Source organism: Channa argus, chromosome 8 (genome assembly GCF_033026475.1).
Source record: "Channa argus isolate prfri chromosome 8, Channa argus male v1.0, whole genome shotgun sequence".
In the NCBI taxonomy this organism is placed as follows: domain Eukaryota; kingdom Metazoa; phylum Chordata; class Actinopteri; order Anabantiformes; family Channidae; genus Channa; species Channa argus.
The window spans coordinates 16,800,296-16,814,550 of NC_090204.1; positions in this window are offsets into that span (position 1 = coordinate 16,800,296).

Genomic DNA, 14,255 nt, shown 5'->3' on the forward strand with positions numbered 1-14,255 from the left:
TGAATAAGTGTACCTTGGTTACTGCATAACTGAACTGCCAGATGTTCAAAATTTTGACTGCCTATATAATTAGAGACCTTTATTAGCAAAGCAAAACAACGGAGAAAGTTTGTCTTGGACAAAGCATTATGCACTTTAATGGAGCATTTTTGGATAAACCTAAACATGCCTAATTAAAATTACTAACAGATAAACAACTCCTTTAAACGTTTAAAGTACACTGTGAACACTGAGGTGTCTGACATCCTGATGTTGACTTTATGTTGCATCTGTGGGTTTCTTATCAAGGGGCTCAGAAGACGTGAGCAACACCATGGCTTTATCTTCCATATTGCAACATCAACATTGTTCCTGTAATCCTTGTTTATAGGATATTCTAAATTGATGGTCCAATGAGTCATTAACTTTCGCGTGATTCATCTTTGGTTTCTACTGTTGCCAAACTTGCCTGTGTGCTTTTTTGGAAAAAATATTTTTACCTTGACTTTAACTTTTCATTCCTTCAACACATTGTGTTACATTTGTTAAGTTTCATGTCATATATTTGTGTAATTATAATGTCCAAGTTGCTGTCAAAATGTCAGAAAGTTTTACTATCACTGATTCTGAGTTACTTATCACACTTTATCTTTGGGTTGAAGACCCTTTGGAAGAACCTGCATACAGTTTTGGATAAATGGATAGAAGGATAATTTAATCAGTGTTGTGTTACTTAAGTCTAGAACCCCATGCAGTAAACACATCTTGTTTGATCAGCAGTGATTATTTCTTCTCAATTCTTTGTTCAGTGCTAAATTGAGTTACCGTAATCACATGAGCCAAACGAGGACAATGTTACGAAATGTTTAGAACAAGCTGATACTAGTGCAGCGGTGGTGAATCCCCAATCGCTAATTACATTACAGAGAAGCATTGAATACAAAGTGGGTGCATTGGCTGACAATGTAAAAAACAAAGCCCCTGAATGTGAGAGTCTAACCTGAATGTACCACACTGTGGTACACTTAGTGGACTTGTGGTACTGTACTTCAGTAAAAGTTGGGTTCACGATTGATAAAAGAGAGACACCTGTTGAAGCTTTGGCTTTACTCTGACAACAGAACTGTTGATGTGTTAACAACTTAGAAAGTAAACAATATTGACAATACTATGTGGACACACCTATACTTAGAAACTGGCTCTAAGGGTTTAGTCCCATTCAGCCACAAGTGTATTAGTGAAGTAGGACAAAAAGTGTTGGATTGGGTTGAAGTTACGGTTGTGAATGCTCTGTATGGACCTGTAAGAGGGAATTATCAAAAAAGACATCCTCTAAAGTGTTGTCACAAAGCTGTTACCATGCTAAAATATGAACGAGTATCATAGAACTGAACGCGTCTTTGACTGTAAACAGGGTTCAGGGGTGTCCATAACCTTTTGAGCAACCAGTCAAGTTCTATTTCTACATAAACATTTATTAATTTTCTAAATTATTCTTATCATCCTCAATCACCATACAGGTGCTAAAACCAGCACTAGGTCCTTTCCGCTCATGTTTAGTTGCTTGTCACCCAGCAGCCTGGATTAGTTTTTCATCTGCGGTATAGTAGACCTCTGGTTTTGTCCAAAAACAACTGACTAATGTGCTTTTAATTGTTGTTGGGCAACAGAGGTCTATGGCACAGACAAGCCATATAATCCTGGCTAATGACTGACAACTAACCAAATGTGAGTAAAGGGAATTTATTATTTCATTTATATGTTTGTTTCAGCGTCAATACAATACATTTAGAAAATGACTGTAGTTGTCCTTTAAATACTCAAAATACAAGATGTTTTTGAGACAATCTCTGAGTGGTTGAACATTAATTTGTACTGACAAACTTGGTTCCTCAGTTGCATTAAGCTAAAAGCAAAGGTCAATATATTCTGTAGTAAATAACATATCTGTTAATATCAAACATATTTAAACAGTTGTAATGCTCCAATAAATGTGAACATGGTGGATATTTGACATATCTCTGAGTGTGTGTTGTGACTTATTATACTTTGCCATAGTTGTCATTCAGACACTGTTGACTTCTTTCTGAACATCTCACTTGATCACATGTCCAAACACATGAGACATGGGACACTGAGGGCTACATGGTCAGTTTTTAACAATCCTCACACGGTATTCATTCACCTCCCCCTACAGGGCAGCCAGGTTTACCAGACTTCATTTACTTTAGCTGAGGTTAGCAGCACCAACAAGTCAGATGATAGAGCGCTTTAGTGACTCACATGCTGGCAGCTGACTAATTTCACATAAAAGAAGAACTTTGGATGTTGCATTGTGTGTGGTTCATATGAAAGGCATCACAGTATGTTCCTGTTATCCAGGGTTTGAGTTGTTTCCTAGGAAAAAGACGTCTCCTCAGCAGTTTCGAAAAACACCTCACCTCTTCACATCTGTGTCGCCTTTTCAGGATGTGAAAGAGAGTTTGCTGACTCTCTTGGCTGATGTATCTCTTCATAATGGCGGGAAAGGATCAGTAATAATAGTCACTTCTTGAAAGCTATGAGCAAGAAAACAAAACTGGCACAAGTCAATATTTACTGTTCTTGTGCTTTAAACATACCAGTTAACTTAATGTTATTTCATGCCTGAAGTTGCTTGATTCTTAAAAGAAATTTGAGACAGAGAGTTTAGAATCTGAGATTACTTAACATACATTGTTGACACTATGGTTTTACAGGATGCAAAGTGAACTTAGGTTGTTTGTTTGAAAAATATCAACTAAGATCACCATTCATTGAAAATAGATGGGTGGATCTGACAGTAATTGATACAAAAATACAAAATTCCTCTATAGTCCCCATCTCACGCATTCATTTTACTATCAGTGCCTCTGATTGCATAGAAAATACTGTGGCTGGTTGTTGTCTTTTGCAGCAAGAACACAGTACAAGTAACGTAGCTAAAACATAGCTCAGCTTTTAAACACAGGCCACATTTGTCCTGAAAAACTGAACAAACACTGAAACCCTTTAACTTCATGGTCAGAAGATCTAAATCAATAAAACACTAAACCTTCAAGATTTAAAGGTTGTTTTCGCACAATGTGAATACTGTAAATGAGGCCTGATGAAGAAAAAAGGACTGGATTTTTTTTCTACTTCCTACCATATCATTTGACGTCTGCTTGTTCTGCTTTTTGTTTTTTCTTGTATCTGTGTTTTTATTAGATTCGTATTCGTAAAGTCGTAATTTGCATCAGTCAGCACACATTTTAGCGTTTCTTCCGTAGATAAAACTGGATGCAAAACATTCACAATCAGGACGTGTCTGAGCAGAGAAGTCTTGTCAAGGTTTCTGGGAGGAAGTCAATCCTCCTCCTTACATTTAAAGTCAGTATCAATCTACATTCCAAACAGATCACAGCAAGAGACCGGAGGGAAAAGTGGCAGACAAACCAAAACAAGGCAGAGTTAAATTTTGGCAGCTCTGAGGTGTCTGACTGTGAGGACATATCACTGAACTGTCATTAGGCTTTGTTGTGGGTGTTAGAGGGGAATTTGTTGGGTGTTTGAGTGTGCACATTTGTCCATGGTCAAATGCAGTTTGTTTTGTCTTTACGGACAAAAAGCTGATTTCAGTTTCTGTCCTGTCTTTGCAGGTCAGAGTAATACACAACACCGTGTAAACAAAACAGCTTAATGCTGTTCCAAGGTAACAAGCCAATTCAAAGCCAAAGAGGCAGACAACCAGCAAAAGGCTGAGTGATGATGGCCGACCTACAGTATTATCCAATATATAATATACTGTATATGGATCTAGGATTACCTAGATGAGAAATATCAAGAAACTGGTGACCAAATCTATTAAACATATGAATAAATATAAGTAACATAAACACAAATGTCTTTTGACAATGCTGATGAAAGACTTTGAATGTTTAGTTTAGACATGTAGCTTAATGTAAAAATAATCTTTTCGAGTATGTATGTATCTTTTCATGGTGCTTGAGTTACACAGTCATTCGACTGACCATTCCACAAATGTATTTTTGATGTGTTTATTTATTTTTCATGTGTCTAACTATTTGCAGACATGTTTCACCATGAAATGCATTGGAATAACTGGTGTAATGTTTATACTGATAGACAGTGAAGTCTGAGCTGTAGCTGTTTGTGTGCAGGGTTTAAATTTGGGATTTTGATCTCCCTAAACTCTTACCTATTTTATCCAAACACATTCTTGAACTCAACAAACTTGGAGCAGATGTTTTGTGGAACACATTTCAGCCAAATGTCCTGTTGTAACACTCACCAGAGGCTGTCTCAGCTTTCTGCATGACATGTGGGGTATTCACAAGTGAACTGTGCGTCATGATTGTCATGAAGCAATCTTTTTTAGCTCAACACTAAACTGACAATGTGAGCAATGAAGCCTTTTTCTTGTGACGCCCACTCGCCCCTCTGTTCCGCTTGGACATCAATCTTGGACAGGCAATGTGACATCAAGATGTTAGTGCTGGTTCAGATCAACGCCTTGTTGATTCTAAAGAGAGGAGGAGATCAACTTGCAGCTCCCCTCCCTTTTCAAGATTCATGGAAATCAGTGTAACTTCAGAGGGGTCACAGAACAGGCAGCAGAAAGCAGAGAGCCGCACACCAAGTGTCTCTCCAGAATATTCTGGAAGGGGAAAAACACCATGTAGGAACAATCAACATTCTCAAACAACACGCAAAAAGAGCAGCTTTGTTTATGTCTGCTCCTCCTACGGTTGTGATTCGGGGTTTCACAAAATCTACTTGTTGCTTTGTGTTGCTCATAAGCCGACTCTCTTTGTCTCGGGTCTCTCCAATGCTCTTTGTTTGTGGATCCCCCTGAGCACAATGGAGGCTCCACACAGAGACCAAAATACGTGACATCATGAATTTTAACCAAAAAAAATCAATCTTTAGTATCTGGATGTGCTGTCACCGCAAGTCACAGCTGGATTTTTTTCAGATATAAAACAAACATCTAAAATATCTGACATAAACACCTGACACGGACCTAACAATGTTATTTGGAGTAGGCCTCATTTCATAGTTTACCAGCCTTTGTCAAGTGCACCAGATGGTTTATTTTAAAATGTTTTCCACAGTCATTTGCTGCAACACAATGAAAATGTGTTGCAGCTTTGGAAAAGCTGGTTGACCATGATTCAAAACTCCATAGTAAGAGCAACAAGGCAACAATCTGAACTGAAGGTCCCTCCAAGTGATGTCATCTGGAGGCACTTTTCAGCTAGAAGTAAAGAGATATTTTGATATAGGGTGTGAAAAGGGAAAAGTTTAATGACATTTATGTACACGTACTACCCAAACTAGAACCAAAAGAAGCAAGTTCAAGATCAGTGAATCCTTTATAGACACAATTCATAAACTTAAATAATTATGATACTGAAGAAGTGTCCGGTCCAAAAACATTAATACATCAGTGCATTATAGATGCCACTGTGATTTACTGAAGTAAGCCACTGTTGTCTTGAAGGTTACACATTCTTAGGATAATCATGATTTAAATTTAAAAACTCCTATTAACCCATGGACCACTTTTTTCAGTAAGTGACATCTACAAATGCTCAGTGTATTTAAATAGTGTCATTGCATTAAAATATATTGCACATTAAATCTTTGGTTTTAACAGTGTGGAGTTTTAGCCAGATCAGGCTATACGTGCACGTGTATTCCTTCCATGCTATAAGTGTATGAGGCATATGTCTCGTTCCATGTGATGGTGCACGTGGCCAGGATGTTTGGGTGGGAGAGCTGGCTGCCTGCCAAAAAGCTGAAACTTTCTCCTCCATAATGTGACAAACATTAAAGCAGCACTCAGGAATGTATTTTTCTTGGAAACAGAGCAGGATTAGCACATAGTGTAGTTCTCTTAAAGCTGCAGAGCAGGAAAACAAAAACACATGCTCACTTTTATACCATAACACATTTGACTTTGTTGAGAGCAGCTGAGCAGGTGTGGATCTTTGTTCCAACACACTTTTCACAGAAAGGCTAACAGATACACAGATGTAGCTGGAAAGTCAAAGTATTTCATCAAATTGACAATTCTTTCTGAAACTATCCTTCTTCTTTTCTCTTCTACACTAATGTTTTTTTTTTTTTGTCCACAGCAACTGACAGGTGTACTGGGTTGTTGTGTTTGGTCTGGCTTTTTGGAATCTATTTGAAACTGGTCTAAGGATACCAAAAAGAAAAAGATGACAAATGCAGCCAGCATTGAAAGTTTCTGTGTATTTTTCACCTGATGAGGATGAAGATAATAAAATATCTGCAAACAAACACTTTTCCCTTCTCCTCCCACCTTCAAATAAACCTGCTGTGGTCAGCGAAATCAGCAGAGTGTGTAGAAAGATCAGCATGAACTAGAGGCAATATGCCCAAAACAACAAAAACTGTTAAAGTGAAAACTAAAACTGAAACGGAAGTATCTCAGAAGATTAATAAAAACAAAGATAAACCGATATATACTATACTATATATACTATAATACTCTATTTTACCACTTGCAAATCAACTTCTCTCATAGTGAAAGTAAATCAACCCCCTTGTGTTCAAATTAAGATTTGTCACTGATGCCTGACCTGAAGGAATCAAAGAAGAACAAAATAGAGAATATATTAAGAGCATTGGCCCAGTGAGACAATAGCCTTTAGCTTAACTGATCACTGGCTGATAAGAAAACCCACAAACAAAATCCCAGCAAACAAAGTAGAAAATAGCTCAGCGGTGGTGGAGATAAGAGGATGATAACAGAAACAGAACAATAGTGCGTAACCTTCAGCTAAAATCACCATTTGTGTGTGAATCAGCATCATGGTAATAGTTACCAGCTGTCAGACACAAGTCAACACTTGGTCCTATGTAAAATTTTGTGGTGACGCTGGTTTTGTACTGACAAAAGCAGCAGTGACTGTGCTGTGTCTGCGTCAGTCCCTATGAAAATATAAAACAACAACAACAGGAGAAAAAAACACTTTCTGAAAAATATGTCCAAGGATCATTATGGTGTTTATTCTCGTGGTTTTTATAAGTGCCAGTCGGTTGCATCCTGTGTGAGTTCATACTCTGCTCTGTCTCCAACTGTGTGCAGTATGAGAAGATACAAATCAACAAATGTGCAGTACATGAAGAAGTACAAACAAAACACAAGTCAACTCATTACACCCAAACAGAGGATTGCTGTATATTTCATAATATGACAATATACTGTGTATAAAAATATATCATATACAGTATATTACTCTGCGGAGGGACATTCTGTACAATGAGTATGTTACTTCAAGAGCATTTTTATTATCTTGTGCTCCTAATACTGTATTTTTAGTTGAAAAGAAACTGACTGCAGGACTTTTACTTGTGAGGGAGTGTACTGCTGGTTGTGACGTACGTAGTGTCGTTTTTAAGTGAATGATGAAGTAAAGTTTACAATTGAAGTAGCCGTGCATTGCTTCAGCTAATTACTTAATTAAACTTAGACTAATTATCGGTTTTGCCTGGACACTGACTCTCTGACCTTTGACCTCTTTACGCCTGGTTTGTCACTGATTACGTTCAGGACCCACAGCTTACTGTACTCCTGCACGCGGCCACTGGCTCTGGATACTGTGAGTGTCAGATAAATGCCTAAAATGTAAATGTTATTGTGAGTGTAATTTGATTCAGCCTGTCTAGGACTTGTTCTTGCCCTGCCATGAGAGGCTCCTTGTTTGGGGTGATCTGATCTGCTGAGGGGAGGTGTAACTGCCTGCAGGGAGAGGTGATGGGCTGTGGTGGGCTAAGACATCACTGTTCAATGTTAAGCTGCTTTGCCTGCAGTCAAAAAGAGCTGATAGGGAGCAGAGAGAGAAGCATTTAAATCATTCAGAAGCATCTAAGTGTGAGAGGACTTACTGAACTTTACTGTGTACTGCTTTAAATGTTGAGATGTCAGTGTCACCCATCCTCCTCTTATACATTCAGTGCAAATTACCTAAGAAAATTACAATACCCAGGAAATATATTCATCAAAGAAATCAATTTGATTATCAGATTGGACTGACTTAACTGCAGTTGTATATTTTTCATCCTGCACCATTCAAAGAGACAAAACTTCTTGACTAAACATTAGTAAACAGTGTCTTTAAGCCCTTATTTTGTCACAATGTAAATAACATATGTTCATCATTTCCATTAAAATTCCCATGCTACTGAATAAGGTCTATCTGCAGGATCTATGTCTCTGTTGGCGAAATAAAAGGTTAAGAATATAAAGTCGTCTTTGACTTTAGATTCTAGATTTTTCATGCCTTGTTTACTGTCAAGGGCTTTTATGCCTCTTCATGCTGTAAGATTATCGGGCAAGTAAACTTTAAGTCCCTTTATTTAGCATTCATCAGCAGGATATTAACATGCTATAAATAGTTCATAACACACTATGATGTAGCTGTAACAGATGTGTATACCAATGTGGAAATATAACTCTTCTTGTGGGCACTCATAAGTGGTGGATGCTTTAGATAATTAATGACAAATACTCCACAATAATAAGCACTTAAAATCGTGCAGCAGCACAGCTGTGTGTAACTGCATTGTATTGTGCTACAAATAAAGTTTGTTATTTAATGTTTGATGAATATTATGAATGTTAAATAAGGGAATTTTGAAAAATTGCCACTCAATGTTGTTACACTAACAATATGTTTCTCGCAGCATCAACTTTCCTTTCGCTGACTATCCAGTCATCCTGTTTCTCTCTTCACTCCCACATGGGTCAATTTGTGAGCGAACGTTCTTTTGTTATCGCAGCTATTCTATATGCTATATAGCACAAAGCAAATGCAGAAACTGTCTTTCTCTGGGTTTTTAATTGTGTTCATTTCTCACAGCTTATCCTCTTTTGGTTGTCCCTCGGGAGGAAGGCCTATCCTGGGTTCTGACGTCAGGCTTTATGGGTAAGTAAACAAGGACTAATAGAGGAAGAGCGCCCGTGTAAACAAAGCTGTTGTCACTGTCAATACGATGTAAATAAGGAGACAAACCCAGGCCAAGGTCAAGTGTGCAGATTATATCAAGCAAAATGATCAAGATGGGAGGAAGAGAAGAAGATTTAACACTAGTAATAAGATTTTAAAACTGATTTAGTGTAAAGGGGAAAAAGGTCCTTGTATTTCAAATGCCTTTATAAAGCCATATGTAAATGCACAAAATCTGAATTATTTGCCATTAAATTATGATGTCACTAACGTGAATTCAAAGCAATTAGATTACTCAGTTCATTTTACCTTCTGAAGCACCACCAGCTTTAGCCTTTTGCACAAAAGAATTTAGTCAAGATCACACATTCTGCATTTATTGAAGAAATGTTCGTGGGTCACTAACGAAAATGATTAAAAAAAGTAATTACAGTGGCCAATATGCAAATTGTGAAACCTATACCTTCTCCTCTGCAATATTTTTACTTTATGACTAAAAAGATGTTTATTCATCCAGAGTTTATCCGTTACTTTCAAATGACAACATTTTGGGTCAAAAGATAAAAATATAAAAACATTTTAGATAAAAACATTTACCATAATGTACCACGTGAACCCATCACTTCCAGAAAATCAAAACAAACAATGAAATTTGCCATAACACAATTTGGTTACAGTCAAATTAAAGTTATAATTGGTGACGACCAAGACGGTTGGAGCTGGAGATGCAGGTCTCATCTCAGGTGAGTATACAGTGTCTGTACTGTTGTGTCAACTCTCTAGTCACGGCTCCTCCGTGTGATTCCAATCCACCATGCAGCGCTTTACGTACAAGTGCCAATTTTAGAAAGTTTGGCGAGCCTGTCATGTTTTGATCACAAATAATTATGCTCAACTGCTTACATTTCTGCAGGCCTGTACCCAGATTATATTTTCTACCTCTAGCAAAACTCATCTCAAAGTGATAGTGTTGTTTGTGGTCTAAAATAAAAAGTGGAAATGAAGTGTAAAAAAAGTGAATAGTTCAAGGATACAGTGACCGTTTTCCTGTGCACATGTTTCTCAGAATTATTCAGAGCTGCGAAAAAAAATTCAACCCCTCTTGCTTTCTTCAGTCCTTTGTTTACCTTTAAACTAAACTGTTTCACATTTTAAAGATGAATGTAACATAAAACAGAGGCCACCTAAGATAACACAAAATGCAATGCTTCCCAATAATCAGCAAGTTGAAAAAGTAATTGCTTTCTCAATTCATTAGCCAGTTCAGGTCTAGACTTTGATAAGACCACTGCAAAACTTTAATTGTATTATTTTTGAGAAACTCTGAGCTTCACTTATTCGAAATATTGGGATCATTGGCTTGTTCTATAACATAAATTAAACCATTTCTCTGGTAGAGAGCTGGAATCACGCAGCAAAGCTTTTTACTGCCACTATTTTTGTGGAATTCAGTGTTTGACTTACACCCTTCTGGCTCATCTGTTCATGCTTTAATTTCCTAAAAGGTCTGAGACTCATGTGTTGCGGCACAATCAGAAGAGCCTTAATGTTACTCTCGGTCAGCAGTGGTTATTTACCTTCCTTAATTGTCTTCCTTGGATATTGTGGGACTTCCTTGATGAGTCATTTCTTTGTTCTTGACCTGATTTTGGAAGGTCAGATACTTCTGGAAAGTTCACTATTGTTCCAAGTCCTCTCTGTGGAGTCCTGAAACAGCAACTCTTCCCAGGCTGATTTCATCCTGGTAGTTTTTTTAAATTCCAGTTTATCGCAGCTGTTTGCTCTCCAATAGATCATGACCCACATTATGGACATGACGGTCAGTGCAGTCGGTGCGTTAGGCTGCTGACAGTACGTTGGGATGTGTTGTTTCCCTTGTGGATCAGGATGGTGATGTACTTTACATCACGGATATGAACATGCTGACACAGAAATTACAAATGAACCTTAAGGGGCTAAAACGGGCCTAGCTGGTATTAAATGGCTTTTTGCTTCAATAAATATCTATAAAACTAGCGAAATGACTATCATTCAAAACTAGTTTTTGTCGTGTTTGCTCAGGTCACATTGTTTTACATATTGTTTGACAAAAACAATAAAAAAAACCTGAAACAGTTTAGTACTAAAAACACATATAAAGATATGTTTTTCACAACTATGTTCTTGTATAAGCCAATTAACGATGTACATGTCTTACATTTGTTTTCATTGTGTTTTTAACCATAAACAATGTATCTGTGCAGACTTTTCACAGACAGTTAACACAGGTTCTGTTTTTATATACATACCTCTACAGCTTAATAAATAAACTAGAAAAGTGTAAACAAATATTTTGGTCTCAAGTGTGATTTTGTCTCTAGTTTTTACAGTGTAGTTTTAATCCCAAATGATGAGACTGTCCCTGCCCTGTGTCTCCGTACTGTGTCCTTTCCCACAGAAAACGTATTTACAAAAGCCGTGACCTAAAACTCAGATAAGCAGGTTTATAACCGGAAGGTTGCTGGTTCAAATTCAGCCTTGGAAAGACTTTGCAGGGAAAGTAAATGAGCAACACATTCAATCCTTAGTGGCTTTGAGAAGGACCTTTAAAGCTGTAACTATTCATTATTTTGCAATAAAGATTGAGTTCATAACTGATGTCAGTTTAAAACCAACAACATCAATGTGCTTTCTAGACAGAATAAAATATTAGATGATATGATGGATGGCTGTAATAGCATTAAGAAAAAACGATATTAGATAAAACAAAGCAAACACAAATATTAAAAGAACCATAAATCAAAAGACAAAAAGGATATTAAAAGGCTGTCAGTTTGTCTCACTATTTCTTTACTAAGTGGAGATTGCAGAGCCTTTACCACCCTGTTGAAATCTATGAAATATGCTGAAACTGTTCTGAATACTTATGTTTCGATCGAATGGTGAGTAAGTGGTTCATGTTGGTGGTCTGTCCCACTTTTTCTGTAGGCAACATAATTTGTTTTGATGGATTTTCTTTGAAAAGCTACACTTAACAGAGAAGGTATCGCATAATGTGAACCCATGAAAGAAATCAAAGTTTGATAATTCCCTCTACTTTCTCTGCGGTGACAGACATCCACCTCCAGACTCACCTGATGTGGGGAACGTGGCATTTATAACAAAGGTAAATGTAGTTGAGAGAAACATTAATTTCTGACTAATGACCTACTATTTACATGTGCAGTTGGAGCTGAGCATTGGTTTGAAAACATGTCATTATAGTCACTTTTACTGTGCCACAGTGAAGTTCTATTGGGAGACATGTTGCCAGGTTCCCTATGCTTGCACCATGTTTTATGAAAGATTTATTCACACTTCAGCACCAAGGCTTTCCTGTCTGTTTCCTGCCATGTGACCCTTTTAGAATTTAGATTCAAGATTCGAAACACTTTATTGATACCAAGAGGAAATTTGCTTAGTGTTACTGTTGGCTCATAAACAAAAGGTAATAAAACAACATTAACTCAGCTCTGTTACTTGTGACTCTCTGTAATGTTTTTCCTTTTTTTTTTTGCAGTAGAGCTGATCACACTAAAAACTTAATGTTTTTCAAATGCTGAGGCTTTCATCAATATAAGGTTATAACTATGTATGTATCACTTGAATGTGGAACTGTAGTTTATATCACAGTAATAAAAGAGCTTTAACTATCACTTTGTCCAGCACTTTGCACCTCTTTAATGTTAGCTCAATCTAACTGTTATGTAACTGTATTACTGTAAAGAGCCTAAAATCCATTAAGCCCTTTTCACAGTGGCTGACTTTTTATGTGCATTATCAGTGTTTTCCACCTTGTGAGAGGCATGCACGTTGTAAAGTCAGCTTTGGAGAGCTATGTAATTGACAGGTGAATGAAACAGTCCCCATATTTTTCATGTCCTGAAATCAAATATGTCATGTGTTCTTTTTTTATCATTTCCAAGATCCTATTTTTAGTTTTAGGTGGAACTGAGAATGTACATGTTCTGAGCTGTCTCTGACTTTCATTGGCAGCTTCACCATGTGACTTAAACAGTATGAAAACCCTTGTGCTGCACAGTCTGTTCTGTTCCGTAACCACAGCTTCGCTCAAGAAGAGGAAGTGAATATACACTTCAGCAACCACTTCAGTACTTCAGTGTTTCAGATGTATGGTCGTCTTTCATATCTTTTCATGTTCACTCTTATCACTCGTTTGGGATCAGGGTTTCAAACACACAGACTTCAAAAATTAATGTAGTCTTTACTGTAAAAAGAAAAACAAAAAAAACATTGTGTCTGGCTTAGCAACAAAATTTCTCATGAACCTTCACTCATCAGTATTTCAGGCATCTTAGAAACATATTTATCAATATTAGCCTGTGGGTCAGTCAGTCCAGACTAAATTACCCTGCAGCCCTTCTGAGCCATTAGCATGACTGTGGCGTCCTAAGATCAACTCATGCTCTCCACATCAGTGTGCCTACAAGGACAAGGATCTAAATGTTGTCACCTGCCCAAGTCCATAGATCTGCATGCAGCCTGCAGCCTGAAAATATGCATCTGCACAGATCGTCTGCATTTGCACCAGACAAACTTCATGCATGTACAGTTTAATTCAACATCTTTGCCCTCAACCCTGTTTTTGTTAAACAGTCACACATGCTGTTTCACTTTTCCATGTTTTTCAGGCAAACGTCTCACTGTTGCACTTGCAACTACATCAAATTGTAGTGTGAATAAATGTTCATCTGCATCCATAGTGTGCGTAAGCATCTCTCTGAGGGCAAACAAAAAACATGAGTTGGCCTTGAAGCCTGCTGGACAGTGCAGACACCTACGCACGCTGGCAAACCTCCGCAATAAAGTAATTGCGGCTGGACTGCAGACCTGGAACACACTCCCCATTGTGTTGTGACTGGATGTGATGATTCCTTCCTTTTCCGCCCTTTTCCAAACCTCATTGTGGCAACTTCCATGACTATTCATGTATACACTGTAGAGATATGCAGTATATGAGAAATCCTCCTAAAATGTAGCCCAGTGCGAGCACTAAAGTTTTTCGCGCCTCAGTTGAACTTTAAATTGCATTTTTCACGGAAAAAGGCTTGTAAACCATGGCCCTTAATTCTTACAGTACAGTCATGCACCAGGTTGAAACATTTGCGGACACTTTTTACAGGCTATTCCATTTGCATATAGCAATAGTATTCAAGTTTTTATGTAGGTCAGGCTGACAAATTTGGTAAAATTTCTTTAAGGGAGTTTCCCATAGTGATTAACCCACAAAAACTA